The sequence below is a fragment of the Colobus angolensis genome, unplaced genomic scaffold (assembly GCF_000951035.1).
Source record: "Colobus angolensis palliatus isolate OR3802 unplaced genomic scaffold, Cang.pa_1.0 Scaffold81, whole genome shotgun sequence".
NCBI classification, from domain to species: Eukaryota; Metazoa; Chordata; class Mammalia; order Primates; family Cercopithecidae; genus Colobus; species Colobus angolensis.
In genome coordinates, this window is record NW_012121932.1 from 178549 (window position 1) to 194037 (window position 15489).

Here is a 15489-nt window from a genome sequence, read left to right on the forward strand (position 1 = left end):
GGCAAACATATCACCTCTTTGGTCACAGTTACCTGTAAAATGGGGATAATAGTACTTATAAAATATTATGAAGATAGCTGGGCGCAGTGGCTCATGCCTGTAATCCCCGCACTTTGGGAGGCTGAGGCGGGCGGATCACAAGGTCAAGAGATCGAGACATCCTGGCCAACATGGTGAAACCCTGTCTCTACCAAAAATGCAAAAATTAGCCGGGCGTGGTGGCACGTGCCTGTAGTCCCGGCTACTTGGGAGGCTGGAGCAGGAGAATCTCTTGAACCCGGGAGGCGGAGGTTGCAGTGAGCCAAGATCACGCCATTGTACTCCAGCCTGACAACAGAGCGAGACTCTGTCTCAAATTAAATAAATAAATAAATAAAAATGAAGATAAATAAAATGATAGATGTAAAGTACCTGTGAAAAGATGCAGAGGGGCAGAAATAGTTGTTTTTTTTAAAAATCACATTTATGTGCAACTTTTTTCATCACATGAACTTGATTAATAAAGTAGCATAGCCAGGGGCGGTGGCTCATGCCTGTAATCCCAGCATTTTGGGAAGGCAAGGCGGGTGGATCACCTGAGGTCATGAGTTCGAGACCAACCTGACCAAAATGGAGAAACCCCATCTCTACTAAAAACACAAAATTAGCTGGGCATGGTGGTGCATGCCTGTAGTCCCAGCTACTCGGGAGGCTGAGGCAGGAGAATGGCATGAACCCAGGAGGCGGAGCTTGCAGTGAGCTGAGATTGGGCCACTGCTCTCCAGCCTGGGCGACAGAGTGAGACAATGTCTCAAAAAAAAAAAAAAAAAGAAAGACAGAAAAATAAAGTAGCATATAATGAGTAGATAATATACATATAACAGAACTTTGTGCTGTTCTGTTCCTTTGGAAAATAGTACAGAGAAAAATTAAAAACAGAAGACAAAAATTATACAAAATGAGATGTAATATCATATAGATTCAATACTTAAGAGAAGTATCTATGTGATACTTTCAGATTTTTCTGAAAAGTTATCTATTTTGGTTATTGTACATTAGCATACTCCTTTGGAAGACTGATGTTAATCTTTCTGTCCAGCAGGAAAATGAGTATCCTTTGTTAAATAAAAATTTCCCTAGTTAGCAGTTACATAATCATATATACATGCTGATAACATGTATATATAATTATAGGGTATAAAAATTACTTTGCTCTTTTCTTCTTAGTCTGTTTTGTGTTGCTATAACAGAATACCTATGGGTAGTTCATAAAGAAAAGAGGTTTATTTAGCTCACAGTTCTGCAGGCTTGGTTCAAAAAGCATGGCACCACCATCTGCTCAGCTTCTGGTGAGGGCTTTTATGTTGGCTCAAGGCATGGCAGAGAAGGTCAAAGGGGAAGGGAACATTAAACCCAGGAGGCGGAGCTTGCAGTGAGCTGAGATCTGGCCACTGCACTCCAGTCCGGGCGACAGAGCGAGACTCCGCCACAAAAAAAAAAAAAAAATCCCAGGGGCGTACTGGCTTTACAGCAATTCACTCCCATGGGACCTTCCCACAAAAATTAATGCAGTCTTGTAAGACTGAGAACTCACTAACTATTGCAAGAACTGCACCAAGCCATTCATGAAGGATCTGCCCCCATAACCCAAACACCTCCCACTGGGACCCACCTTCTAACACCACCACATTGGGAATTGAATTTCTTTTGTCTATTTTTTTTTAATTATTTATTTTTTGAGACAGGTTTCACTCCTGTTGCCCAGGTTGCAGTGCAATGGCATGATCTTGGCTCACTGCAACCTCCACTTCTGGGGCTCAAGTGGTTTTCTTGCCTTAGCCACCCGAGTAGCTGGGACTACAGGCACATACCACCATGCCATGCTAATTGTATTTTTTGTAGAGAATGGGTTTCACCATGTTGCCCAGGCTGGTCTCAAACTCCTGAGCTCAAGCCATCTGCCTGCCTTGGTCTCCCAAAGTGCTGGGATTTGTGAGCCACTGTGCCCAGTCATGGGAATCAAATTTCAGCATGAGTTTTGGAGGAGACCACAGTACCTCTTATAAAACAGAATTTGGCAAAATATAGATTGCAAGGAAAAGCTAAAAAATAAGGATGAAAAGCCCATTCAGAATGTCTCTCAACTCCCACACATGTACTTGTACTTCGCTCTCAGCCTCCAAATTCTGGAAAATGTTCTGTATAACCTACCAACTCTTTCAATAAAAATATCCCAGGTTGTCATGGTGACATAGTTTTTCCCCTACAGAACCTTATAGTTTGTTATGGTAGTTTCCTAATTTTTTATGGTTGTGGAATTCTTTCTTTCTTTTTGGTACTGTTTCTCATTTTTCCAGCTGAATATTATATCTAGGCTTGCTAAAGTGGTAGCAAATTATAGATTTAATTTGAAGGAGGGCAGATTTAACCAATGGTCTTACAGTCATCAGTAAGTCAGTCTGTAATGCTGATAGAGTACTCCATGGGTGTGTGTTCTGCAGTAGTCCTTGATGAAAACATCATAACACTTAGCCCTTGCTAGAATGTCTAATTTCTTTCTCTAATATGTGTAGGCTAAGAACTTTTGATGTCCAGGCTTCTAAAATGAAGAACAACGATAGAAATTTGGTAGTCAGGATATAAAATTTAAGTTAACCCTTCTCTTTCCTCCATCCCTAAACCCTTCTTTTTTTGTCACCCAGGCTGAAGTGCAGTGGTATGGTCTTGGCTTACTGCAACCTCCACCTCCATGGTTTCAGGGATTCTCCTGCCTCAGCCTCCCAAGTAGCTGGGACTACAGGAATGTGCCACCACGTCCGGCTAATTTTTGTATTTTTAATAGAGATGGGGTTTCACCATGTTGGCCAGGCTGATCTCGAACTCCTGACCTCGTGATCTGCCCGCCTCGGCCTCCCAAAGTGCTGGGATTACAGGCGTAAGCCACAGTGCCTGGCCAACCCTTTCTTCTTCTCAGCCCCAGAATGGTGCTTTGCAGATTTGTGACAACTTATATTACAGAGACTTGTGGATGTTATGTAATTGAGCTCATCTCTAGCAGATGACCTTAGTGCCTGGCCTGGTTTGTTTTAGGGTTCCTGAAATGGTTTTTCTGGGAAGGTATTAAGGAGCAGGAGCCAATCTAAGGGGCTCCTTAGACCCAGGAAAGAATGAAGAGGCTGAGCAATGGAAAGTCAGAGGAAAAATGAGAAAGCTGCATGTAAGAAACAGCAAAAGTGCTTTCTGTGATTGTCTGATACCCATTTGAGGAGAGAAACCATGTCTATTGTTTGTTAAATAATGAATGAATAAATGGCTATCTGGTGGTCACGTATTCTGCCTCTGCCCATGCCAAAGCTAGATATTGATCTGGAAGTAGTGTATGTTCTTGAGGACGATTAACATCAAGGAGTAAGGTATGTATCCTTTTGTTCCTTTTAATGAATGTTTCGTTTATTGATATCTAAACCTTGGGTGTCTGGAATACTGGAGGTTAAAAAAATGATTTAAGGGATTATTTGAGTTATTATAATATTTTGAAAAAAATCTAATAGAAATTGAAGAAAAATTCACAGCCATAAAGCAAAAGTTCACCAAAACCTCAAGTGTCTTCGTTTTTGATTGATAACATATAAGCTTAATATGGTAAGATTTGTTATTCTGGTCAGAAGCTCAGATCTGTCAATGACTTCAATTGGCAAAGACAAAAAAATGATATTATTATAATATATTTAATTTAATTGTACATTAATTGCCTTTTATTTGTGATTCATTAATCTGGACAGCCTTCATTCTACAAAACACAATTAGAACTTCCGGCCGGGTGCGGTGGCTCACGCCTGTAATCCCAGCACTTTGGGAGGCCGAGACTGGCGGATCACGAGGTCAGGAGATCGAGACCATCCTGGCTAACATGGTGAAACCCCGTCTCTACTAAAAAAATACAAAACTAGCTGGGCGAGGCGGCAGGCGCCTGTAGTCCCAGCTACTCGGGAGGCTGAGGCAGGAGAATGGCATAAACCCGGGAGGTGGAGCTTGCAGTGAGCTGAGATCCGGCCACTGCACTCCAGCCTGGGTGACAGAAAAAAAAAAAAAACCAGAAAAATGGGTTTTGTAAGACGGGAACAAGGAAACAAAACAAGAACAATAGAAAAAAAAAAACTTGGCCAGGCGTGGTGGCTCATACCTGTAATCTCAGCACTTTGGGAGGCTGGGATGGGTGGATCACCTGAGGTCAGGAGTTCAAGACCAGCCTGGCCAACATGGTGAAACCACTTGTCCACTAAAAATGCAAAAATTAGCCGGGCATGGTGGTGCACACCTGTAATCCCAGCTACTTGGGAGGCTGAGGCAGGAGAATTGCTTGAACCAGGAGGTGGAGGTTGCAGTGAGTTGAGTGGAGTACAAGCGCCCTTGTACTACAACCTGGGCAACAAGAGCGAAACTCCGTCTCAGGGAAAAAAAACAAGCAAACAACAACAACAAAAAACCTAAATGGTTAACATCAGGTTACTTTTTTGTAAAGGATAAAGTAGAAGAGACTTCCTTACTATGATGACTCAGTTAGACTAGAATCTCTTGTTTTCAGAAAAGAAACTGGTATTATTTGGAACCTATCTACTTCCTTAAAGTTTCAGTTTGGTTAGGTGGCATTGAGGATGAGTGACTCCATTTTGGTTTGGTTTGTTTTGGGCCCATTGCAGAAGCTCAGTTCAAACAATGACATTTCATAATCTTGTTCAACAATTCTTCCCTTTTTGGTCAGGCTCTCTCCTAGGTGGGTGTGTGACCAAAACTGAGGGTGTTAGTGCTACTCTCAGTTACCACCATTCTGGGTTTCCAGTCTCAATACACCATTCATAGGTTACAATGTCCTCATGATCATACATTTCTTTGTTCCAGCCAAAGAGAGATTATTTGACGTTTGATGGATGACTGCATGCAAACATTTAAAGCTTTTGAGAGAATACAGCATATCAGAGAGACTTCTATTATGATTATCAGAAGAGTAATCCAAAAGTTTGGAGTATGCGTTTGAGCCAGGGTCCCCATGAACCAAACCAACTAAAATTGATTTGATCACAGAGCGAGCCAGATGAGGAGTCTACTCATTTTAACCAAGTAGCCTGTTTGTTAATTTTTGCAAATGAGGCTCTACAATATCTGATGTATTTATCCATGTGCAACAAGAAATGTCAGCAACTGCACAGACTCATCCTATTCATTTAGCAGATAATCTAGCATCCTATGACAGGGTTAAATTAAAACAGGGAATGAGAACAAGTGGATCCAGAAGTTTAACTCTATAAGAGAGACCATGAGTACAATTTGAAAAAAACAGTGGCATTAGGGATGTTGCTAAAGTTAGCCAATGGGTGACTAACTTTAGTAATCCATCCATTAATGGTTTAATGGATCTTTAAAGCCATGTAAAGGTTCAGGTTTGACATGACAGATCCAGCACTTCTAGTTGCCTGCAGAAGCTACTGATTGTGAAATTCTAATTATAACATTATCCTGCCAAGTGAAAGAGGTAGGTATAAGCAAAGAAAAATTAAGAGAGGGAAGAGTCTCATTATGATGGGGAGTCTTTTCTGATGTCTTGGGAAAAGCTAAAGCATGAAGTCATCAACCTCCCATGGCCTTCTATAATTTTCATTTAACAGTTGTACACTGTCTTATATCAGCATTCACCATTTTCATAATTTCTAGAAATATGTTTCTGCCATTTTCCATGTTAATTAACAGATCCAAATATGTTTAGCTTCTTTATACTGTACAAAAACAAGATGCCAGTATATATTTTTAAATTCTTTTTTTTTTTTTTTGAGACGGAGTCTCACTTTGTCACCCAGGCTGGAGTGCAGTGGTGCGACCTCGGCTCACTGCAAGCTCTGCCTCCCAGGTTCACACCATTCTCCTACCTTAGCCTCCTGAGTAGCTGGGACTACAGGCACCCGCCACCACACCCGGCTAATCTTTTGTTGTTTTTGGTAGAGACAGGGTTTCACCATGTTAGCCAGGATGGTCTTGATCTCCTGACCTCATGATCCGCCTGCCTCGGCCTCCCAAAGTGCTGGGATTACAGGCGTGAGCCACCACATCTGGCCTATATTTTTAAATTAAGTTCAACAATTAATGTTTCAGTATTTTAACTTACTCAGAAATGACGCAGACATTTAATGAATATCTATCTCATATAATATAGCTAAGATTTCAAGTTATGAAAAAGAATTCTGTAATTATTACATTAGCCTAATTTACTCATTCTTACCAATCATGTTTGAATTGCTCATGGCAAACTTCAGATGATTGCCATGATTACTTTTTAACAAGTCAGGCAAGTATCAAAAATATCACAGAAGCAAAGAAATGAAAAAGTTAAGTATGATTTTTTCCTCTGTTTTTCTTTCATTAATAACATGCATTAACCAATTTATTTTCATCATGTATACAGCTCCTAGGTTGAATTTATAGTATTATGACCTTAACCATCTAGGAGATAAAACTTGTTTGACTAGTAAGTTTATGTTTTAAAACTGCATGCTTGGGCCAGGTGCGGTGGCTCACGCTTGTAATCCCAGCACTTCAGGAGGCCAAGGTGGGCGGATCATGAGGTCAGGAGTTCGAGACCAGCCTGACCAACATGGAGAAACCCTGTCTCTACTAAAAATACAAAAATTAGCTGGGTTTGGTGGTAAATGCCTGTAGTCCCAGCTACTCAGGAGGCTGAGGCAGGAGAATCGCTTGAACCCAGGAGGCGGAGGTTGCAGTGAGCCAAGATCGTGCCACTGCATTCCAGCCTGGGCAACAAAGCAAGACTCCATCTCAAAAAAAAAAAAAAAAAAAAAAAAAAGAGAGCTTAGAGCGAGCATGTAGGTCCAAATATCTCCAAAACTCACCTGAGTGACAAAGCATCCATTTCTGCTAAAACTGGATTTGATGTATTTTCCTCTAATTTGGTCTTGAGGTTGTCTCTGCAGAGTGGCTATGAATTCGAGCCCTGTCCTGGTGGAAAACCAAGAGATTTGGTCTTGGATATTTACAGTATGCCTTTCATGGGATACTTCTTTATACTGGAAGGGAGCCTAACACCTAAATGACTGGTCTGCAATGTGTCCCTCTGAAAGGAAACTTGTTTATACTGCAGATGCCCATGTGGCTCCATGATTGACCTGTGTCCAGTTTATTCCTATCATGAGAGCCACTTTCTAGGACAGCCCTGACCAGGAGAAGAGTTAGGCTCAGCTATGTCAGCCAGGCGAGACACAGAGGCAGGCGCCTGTAATCCCAGCTACTCAGAGGCAGGAGAATTGCTTGAACCCGGGAAGTGGAGGTTGCAGTGAGCCCAGATCGCGCCGCTGCACTCCAGCCTGGGCGACAGAGGAAGAAAAAAAAAAAAAAAATTGGCTGCGCGTTGTGGTGTGCGCCTGTAATCCCAGCTACTCAGGAGACTGAGGCAGGAGAATCACTTGAATCTGGGAGGTGGAGGTTGCAGTGAGCTGAGATGGCCCCACTGCACTCCAGCTTGGGCAACAGAGTGAGCCTCATTTTTTTTCGAAGAAAAAGCCACTGATATTTTGTTTCCCAGGACTGTCATAAAGTACCACAGACGGGGTGTCTTAAATGATAGAACTTAACTTTCTCATGATTCTGGAGGACAAGAAGTTCAAGATCCAACCTGGGTGACAGAGCAATACTCTGTCTCCAAAGAAAGAAAAAAAGTTAAAGATCAAGGCTGGGTGCGGTGGCTCATGCCTGTAATTCCAGGCAAGGCGGGAGGATCACGAGGTCAGGAGTTTGAGAACAGCCTGGCCAACATAGTGAAACCCCATCTCTACTAAAAATATAAAAAAATTAGCTGGGCATGGTGGTGGGCCTCTGTAATCTCAGATATTCAGGAGGCTGAGGCAGGAGAATCATTTGAACCCGGGAGATGGAGGTTGCAGTGAGCCGAGATGGTGCCACTGCACTCCAGGCTGGGTGACAGTGTGAGAGTCCGTCTCAAAAAAAAAAAAAAAGAAGTTCAAGATCAAGGTGTTAGCAGGGCTGTTTTCTTCTGAGGGCTTCTCTTCCTGGCTTTTTAATTTACTAATACTAATTGGGGTACAACATGCCCATAGATGCCTATCGTCTGTGTCTTCAAATGGTCTTTCCTCTGAGCCCTAGTTTCCTCTTCTTGTAAGGACATAAGTCATATTGGACAAGGGCTCATCCATATAATTTCATTTTACCTTGATTGCCTCTTTAATGGCTCTATCTTTAAATACAGTCACATTCCGAGGTACTGCAGGCAGAACTTTTCAGTATATGAATTCTGCGGGGACACAGTTCAGCCCATAACACCATCCTGATGAATGTGAATGTGTAGCTCATTGTGGTTCTGACGACTAATGCTACATCTTTTCATGTGCTTATTGGCCATTGGTATAGATTCTCTGGAGAAACATTTTCAGATCATTTGCCCATTTTAAAATTTAGTTATTTATCCCTCTGTTGTTGGGTTGAAAGAGTTCTTTATATATTCTGGATACCAGACTCTTGTCAGATACATGATTTGCATATGTTTTCTCCCATTCTGCGGATCCTCTGTTCACTTTGATAGTGTTCTTTGACACACAAAGCTTTTAATTTTGATGAATTCCAATTTATCTATTTTTACTTTGGCTGCTTGTGCTTTTTGGTGTCATAGCAAACCATTTCCTATTACAAGGCCATGAAGATATACTTACGTTTCCTTCTAAGAGCTTTATGCTTTTACCTCTTACATTTCCATCTTTAATCTATTTTGAGTTAATTTTAGTATGTGGTGTTAGGAGGGGTCTAAATTCATTATTTTACATGTGAATATCTAGTTTTCCCAGCACCATTTGTTGAAGACTATTTCTCTGCTCTCCCCATCTCTCCTTCCTATTGATTGCTCTTTGTTGAAAATCGCTTGACTGTAAACGTATGGATGTATGTCTGAACTCACAACCCTATGCCATTATCTATACAGTTATCTTTATGCCAATATCACACTGCCGAGATTACTGTAGCTTTGTAGTGAGTTTTGAAATCAGGACATGTAGATTCTCCGATCTTTATTAAGATTGTTTTGCTTTTCAGAGTCCTTTGCATTTCCATATGAATTTAAAGATCATCTTGCTCCTTTCTGTTAAAAAAAAAAGTTGAAAATAGGGATCACACTGAATATGTATTCAGTTTGGGGAGTATTGCCATTTTAATGACTTTCAATATTTTATTATTTTAGGTGTACAAGCATTACATTTCCTTTGTTAAATTTATTCCCATTAGTCGGGTGTGGTGGCACACGCCTGTAGTCCCAGCTACTTGGGAAGCTGAGGTGGGAGAATCGCTTGAACCTGGGAGGAGGAGATTGCAGTGAGCTGAGATTGCACTGCTGCACTCCAGCCTAGATGATAGAGTGGGACTCCGTCTCAAAAATAAATTAAATAAATAAATAAATAAATTTCCAAATACTTTATTATTTTTGACAGTATTTTAGGTAGAATTATTTTCTTAATTTCATTTTTGGATTGTTCATTGTTAGAGTATAGAATTATAATTAATTTTCATATAGGGGTCTTGTATGTTTCAACTTTGCTAAACTTATTTTTTGGCTCTAAAAGCTTTTTGAGAGTGTGTGTAGATTCTTTAGAGTTTTCTGTATATAAGATCATGTTAGCTGGGTTTGGTGGTTCACGCTCGTAATCCCAGCACTTTGGAAAGTTGAGGTGGGTGGATCACTTGATCCCAGGAGTTTGAGACCACCCTGGGCAACATGGCAAAACCACATCTCTACAAAAAGTATGAAAATTAGTCGGGCATGGTGGTGTGTACCTGTAGTCCCAGTTACTGGGGAGGCCGAGGTGGGAAGATCACCTGAAGCAGAGGTAGAGGGTTGGGGGAGATGAGAGGGTGGGTTGAGGCTTCAGTGAGCCATGATTTTAAAAAGACAAACAGCAACAACAACAACAAAAACTAAAAACAAACAACTTTGGCTGGATGCTGTGGCTCACACCTGTAGTTCCAGCACTTTGAGAGGCCAAGGCAGGCAGATTGCTGGAATCCAGGAGTTTAGGACCAGTCTGGGCAACACAGTGAGACTCCATCTCCACAAAAAATAAAAAAATTAGCTGGGCATGGTGGTGCACACCTGTAATCTTAGCTACTTTGGAGGCTGAGGTGGGAGGATCACTTGAGCTCGGGATGTCGAGGTTGTGATGAGTCAAGATTGCGCCACTGCAGTCCAGCCTGGGTGACAGAGTGAGGTCCTGTCTCAATTAAAAAAAAAAATTCATATCTTCTGACAATAAAGATTGTTTTACTTCTACCTTTCCAACCTGGATGACTTTTATTTCTTTTTCTTGTCTAATTGCCTCGGCCAGAAGTACCAATACAATATTGAATGGATGTGGAAGAGTGGACATCCTTGTCTTGCTCCTGCTTTGGGGGAAAGCTTTCCGTTTTTCACCATTGAGAATGATGTTAGCTGTGGGTTTTTCATCAACGCCTTTTTTTCAGTTTCAGGAAGTTCATCTTCTATTCCTAGTTGGTTGTGTTTTCTTGTCATGAAAGGATGTTGGACTTTGTCAAATGTCTTTTCTGCATCTGTTGAGATGATCCTGTATTTTTTCCCTTTATACCATCAATATGGTGTACTACATTGATTTATTTTCATATATTGAACTAACTTTGCATTTCGGGGATAAATCCCACATGGTCATGTCACATAATCCTTTTACTATGCTGCTCAATTTGGTCTGCGAGTTTTTAGTTGAGGATATTCACAAGGAAATTTTTTTCTTGTGATTATTTGGCTGTGTTACCTGAGTAATACTGGCCTCACAAAATGAGTTGGAAAGTGTTCTCTTTTCTTCTTTTATTTGACAGAGTTTGAGAAAGACGGACGTTAATTCTTTTTAACATTCAGTTTCACTGAATTCATTGGAAAAAGCTTCTAATCCTAAGTTTTTGTTTGTTGACATTTTTGGATACAGACTTAATGTCTTCACTGGTCTATTCTGGCTTTTCTTTCTTCTTGAGTCAGTTTTATCTTTGTCTTTGGTTCCTTTAGACGTGGTTTTCTTTGGCTTTTTGGATGTATTTAAAATAGCCAATTTAAAATTTTTGTCTAACAGGACCAACATCTGAGCTTCCTCATGGACATAGGTTTTAATTGATTGCCTTTTTATCCATGTATATGGGTCATACTTTTTGTTTCTTAAAATGCTTAATACATTTTTGTTGAAAATTAATTATTTTACATGCTCTAATATGACAACTCTGAAAGTCAGAGTATCTCTCCTTCCCAGAGTTCATTGTTAGTGCTTATTGTAGTAGTTGTTTGTTTAGTTTTCTGAACTAATTTCGTTAAGTCTGTTATTTGTTGTGTGTGGCCACTAAAGTCTCTGTTCTGTTGGCTTATTAATTAGGCAGAGATTGGACAGCAAATGATTGGACAGTGATTTCCTTAGATGCTGGAACCAAAAAAATAGCTCCCAGTCTTTGCAGAGAGGCCTTGTTTTTATTTTATTTTATTTTTATTTTTTATAGTGACAGGGTCTCACTATATTGCCCAGGCTAGTCTCAGACTCCTGGGCTCAAGCGATCCACCTACCTCAGACTCCAAAGTGCTGGGATTACAGGCATGAGCCACCATGCCTGGCCTTATTTTATTTTTCATTTTTATTTACTTATTTATTTTGAGACACAGTCTTGCTTTATCGTCCAGGTTGGCATGCAGTAGCATGATCTTGACTCACCACACCCTCTGCCTCCCAGGTTCCAGCAATTCTCTTGTTTCAGCCTCCTGAGTAGCTGGGACTACAGGTGTACACCACTATGTTGGGGACCAGCCTCAACACCACCTGTAGGGTAGTCGAATCTGGTGGTGACAAAGGAATGAGAAGAGACAGGTTAAGAGTCTATAAAGGTGGGAGCCAGGGGGCCAGTTGCAAAATGGAGGCTGCAAAAGGCTCAGAGCTCTGGTCTCTATACTATTTATTAAGTACAATTACTTAGATTTAAGAAGCAGATGTTTAGGGTGAAACAGTGAAAGGGTGGCAGTGTGTCATAGGCATAATTTATAGCAATAGCTGTTTAAATGAATCTTTTTGTGCTCAAACAGCACATCTTTAACTTATCAGAGAGTAGCTAGTGGGAGCGACTTAACTAGGAGCCTGCATGTCTGTCTACATTTCAGTGTTTTAAAGGAGTGTCTTTCGCTTTGAAAACAGTGTTTACAGATAAGAGAGGGGGTCTTGCCCTGAGCATGGGAACATGATGGCAGTTAGGAGGCTTTCCTCCTCAGAGTCCTCCTGTGGCTTTCCACGACTTATTGTCCCATATTTTTATGGCCAGTTTATACAGGCACCCCACAAGCCGTTTTCCCGCATGAGAAGAGACAGGTTAAGAGTTTATAAAGGTGGGAGCCAGGGATCCAGTTGCAAAATGGAGGCTGCAAAAGGCTCAGGGCTCTGGTCTCCACGCTATTTATTGAGTACAGTCACTTAGATCTAAGAAGCAGATGTTCACGTTGAAACAGTGAAAGGGTGGCAGTGCGTCATAGGCGTAATTTAGAGCAATAGCTGTTTAAATGAATCGCCTTTGTGCTCAAACAGCACATCTTTAACTTACTGGAGAGTAGCTAGTGGGAGCGGGCTTACCTAGGAGATTGCATGTCTGTCCACATTGCAGTGTTTCAAAGGAGTGTCTTTCTCTTTGAACACAGTGTTTACAGAGAAGAGAGCAGGTCTTGCTCTGGTCATGGGAACATGATGGCAATTAGGAGGCTTTCCTCCTCAGAGGCCTCTTGTGGCTTTCCATGACTTATTGTCCATATTTTTATGGCCAGTTTATACAGGCACCCCACAAGCCCTTTTCCCAACACCACTATGCCCTGCCAATTTTTTTTTTTTTTTTTGCATTTTCTTGTAGAGATGGGGCCTCACTATGTTGCCCAGGGTGGTCTCAAACTCCTGGGAGCTTCCCACCTCAGCTTCCCAAAGTGTCAGGATTACAGGTGTGAGCCACTGCACCTAGTAGAGTCTGGAATGTTAATAGTTCATTTTTATCAGCCGTAAGCAGCTTGATGCATGAGTATGTGTTTTAAAAGCACAGGGCTCAGTAAGACATTACGTCTGAGGGAGATCACTAGGAGGGAAAGTCTGTGGATTTGCCTAGTCAGACAGACTCTAAGATTTCACAGAAAAGGGAAGAAGAGATGGCTAACTGTTGGGGTCTTACAGACTGGAGTTTAAGCCGCTATAAGAAGGTAGAGCACTGTCAAGTAGATGTGGTGGTGCATACTGAAAGCAGCTATAGTTGAGACAAGAGCAACAACAATACAAGTGGTCACTGTGAGCCCAAACCACTGGCATTACTCCCTGCCTCACCAAATTATCAGTTATGGTGCACAGGAGGACAGACCGGAGACTCTGATCAAAGAAGATGCTGAGACAGTTGTAAGGGAGACATGAGCTCTCCGTGTGCTCTGCCAAGAGCCAGACAGAAGAGAAAGGAGCAGGGTTCCAGCCTATTCCCCAGTAGGTGCTAAGGACTAGCTTTGTTGTTACAAGGAGTGAGCATATTTCCAAACCCTCTTTGTTGTCTTCCCTAAGTGTATGGCCTGGGAAACAATAACTACAAATAATGTCTTAAAAGGTTTACCTCCTGGCACCAAATCTTCATTGGCTAAATTCCTCTCACAACAAATGGCTTTATTCATTTGCCATATTAAAATAACCTCCCAGCTGATTTCCCTACCTCCAATCTTCTGCACTATGGCTCAAGTGACGGTCTTTAAAATATTCAACTGTTCTCTCAATGGCTATAGAGAAATTTTTTGAAGCCTCAGAATCCGGTTTTTAAATAAAATATTACCTGAAAGCCCAATTTAATAAAAGTTAGAAGCAAAGCTGTTCTTGTTAAAATGTCCTGGTATCCCCTCTGTTCAGCTCCTGTCCCCTATCCTTGCTCCAGAGGCTCCATCTCAGAATGCTAGGTCTCCAGGATGGTGTGAAACTCATTTGTCTGCATGAAAAGAACTTTATAGCCCAAGCATCACCCCTGCCACTGCCACTCCCTTCATAACCCCATATCCTGCTGCCCCGTATGTACCTGTGACTCAGCCACATGGAGCTAATAGATCCCAAATATACCATTTTAAAAAAATTATTACAGGGAATTCTAATTTTAAATTTTAAATAATATACAGAAAAATCAAATACAATACTATAATGAACCTTGGTGTACCCATACCTCAGCTTGAATTACCCATAGCCAATTGTGTCACTTGTAGCCCCATCTACTCTTCCCCCATACTTAGAAGCAAATTTCCTCATCATAACATTTTGCCCATTAAAATTTCAGTACATTGTTCAAATTTACAATGAATAAATCATAACCCATGATACCACCATCACATCTAAAAATAATAATCCCTGAGTAACATCAAATACCCAGTGTTCGAATTTCCAATTGTCTCATAAAATGTCCTCTTTATGTTAGGATCCAGATAAGACCCATGCATTGAGACGGATATTTTTTCTTTTAATTTATAGGTCTGTCTCCATTTTTTCTTTTTCTTACAATTGATTTATTAAAGACAGTGGGTCATTTGTAATTCCTCCCATTTTGCTAATTACATCCTCATGGTATAGTTTAACATTGCCCCCATCTTCTGTGTTTCCTATAAAATAGTATTTGGATCTACAAGTCTGATCAGACTCAGGCTTGATATTTTTTTAAACTACTTCATAGGTGATACCGATCTCTTTTTGTGATGTTAGCAGCTGTTGATGCTCAATATCTAAGATCCCTTTATTAGGGATTGCAAAAAGATAATATTCTATTTCAATCACACCTTCAATTATGAGCTGAAATGTTTCTATAAAGAGAAACTTCCCCTTGCCTATGTGGACACCTAATGAGCCACATTCTTTTCATATTTCTGTACTCTTGCACATTATTCTGAGTTGAATGACTTCACACCGGTGGAATCTTAATTATCCTTTCAAACCAACCAAAATGTCACCTCAGTGAAGCCTTGCCCTCCTTCCTGGCAGAAGTCAACCCTCTTCTAAATGTTAAAAAGAAATCATTATAATAATGCTTACCTCATTAATGAATTTACTGCCTTCATCCCTGGGATCAGAGCTCCTCAAAGACAGGAACAGCCTTAGGCCCTAGCATCTATATGAAGTAGTTTCCCATCACTAGCAACATCGTAATGGTTGTAGTATCATAACACAATGCATTACTCATGTATATGTGGTGATACTGGTGTAAACAAACCTACTGCACTGTCAGCCATATAAAAGTACAGCACATACAATTATGTATAGTACATAATAGTTGATAATAATAAACGATTATGTTATTGGTTTATGTATTTACTATATTTTATCATTATTTTAGAGTATATTCCTCCTACTTATTAAGAAAAAGTTTATGCCAGGCAGGGTGGCTCATGCTTGAAATGCCAGCATTTTGGGAGGCTAAGGCAGG